Below are 1568 nucleotides of genomic sequence, written 5' to 3' on the forward strand. Positions count from 1 at the left end.
TGGGGACCTGAAGGCATTTACTTATCCTCTAGTAAGGGGAATATGGGGTACAGGATCGGGTTGCTGTGTGAATGAGGGAAAGCCATAAGCCACAGAGCTCTAGAAAGAATGAAGATGGTGCTGCCCTGAGTGGATTCCCAAGGTATAGAGAAAAGGAGGGAAGTATCCTGAAAGTCCCTCAGGAGAGAGAACCAAAGCAAAGTGTGCATGCAAAGCATATGGGAGAGGTTCAAAAAGAACACAGATGTATGGAAGCCTGATGGGTAGGAAACAGGGAGAAAGATACACCCTAGCTTTCCAAAGAACTTTCCTAGAGCTGTGGTGAGCTTTCAAGTTGGGCACTCTAATCCTCTTAGCTCAGAGCTATTTAAGTTCCTCAGACCCAACAGCTTGGCACCAAATTGTTTCATGTATTTGCAACCTCATACTGTTAACTCTCATATAGCCATTAAATTGGTCATGTAGATTTGTCTTCCCAACTCCTTCCTGATTTCTTAAAGAGCTGGGACCCTAACTACTTATTTATTTGTTTGTTTTTAAAGATGGAATGCTTCACAAATTTGTGTGTCATCCTTGTGCGGGGGCCATGCTAATCTTCTATCATTCCAATTTTAGTATATGTGCTGCCGAAACGAACAGTATTTATTTATTTACTTACTTATTCATTACCTTCCGTACTGCTTAACACAGTGCCTCAGCAAGCAGGTCCTGAATAAATGCAAGTTGCTTGCTCACCTGACTTTTAAAATCCTATAATGAGTACCTGTTTAATACAGAAACTACAAACTACTCTAAATTCAGTTTTCTGCCTCTTACCTGTGCAATTTGCTCTTGATATTTCTGCTAAAAGCTGCCAGATCACTCCTGGTAAGCCTTTGTCAAGCACCTTCATTCTTTTTTTTTTTTTAAAGATTTTATTTATTTATTTGAGAAAGAATGAGAGATAGAAAGCACGAGAGGGAAGAGGGTCAGAGGGAGAAGCAGACTCCCCGCCGAGCAGGAAGCCCGATGCGGGACTCGATCCCGGGACTCCAGGACCATGACCTGAGCCGAAGGCAGCCGCTCAACCAACTGAGCCACCCAGGCGCCCAAGCACCTTCATTCTTAACATGGGCATTCTGTTGTCACTCCTTATCCCCAGGTAGTCAGAGAGAGGATGGAGATGACACCTGAGATAGTTGGGCCAACTTCAGTTATCTATTTCACACACATGGGATTTGTGCCTGGAAACCACAACTTCTGCCTTCATCTTCCACTTATGGGGGGTAGGGATGCTGAAAGACACAGACTTAAGTTTGAAGTTCTTGTCACATGTCCAAGTAATCATATGCTACCAGCTTTTTATCATCCCATGTAAAGGACTATATTTATCAACTATTATTGATGTAGTAGACTGATTAAACAGGCCTGCACACTCCAAGATTAAAAGTTTAGAACAAATGAGACTTAGAGCAGTCATTTCCCCAGAAAGTGGCAGAAGCTGAAAATATGAAAAAAAAAAAAATCAGGGAGAGTTTAAGCCTACATCAGTGACCCATCTACCATGAGTTATTATGAGTCCCGTTTAG

General features: G+C 42.3%; 1 non-coding gene across 1 annotated transcript; it reads right to left on the reverse strand.

Moving 5' to 3' along the window:
* Positions 1–536: 536 nt before the first annotated feature.
* On the reverse strand, positions 537–639 carry LOC114205128 (U6 spliceosomal RNA). The gene has a single exon (XR_015767054.1). It is a non-coding gene; the product is annotated as a U6 spliceosomal RNA (small nuclear RNA).
* Positions 640–1568: the final 929 nt, after the last annotated feature.

This window comes from Eumetopias jubatus, unplaced genomic scaffold, assembly GCF_037043125.1.
Source record: "Eumetopias jubatus isolate StellerSeaLion01/CBP00866 unplaced genomic scaffold, mEumJub1_p1.0 scaffold_16, whole genome shotgun sequence".
Taxonomy (NCBI): Eukaryota; Metazoa; Chordata; class Mammalia; order Carnivora; family Otariidae; genus Eumetopias; species Eumetopias jubatus.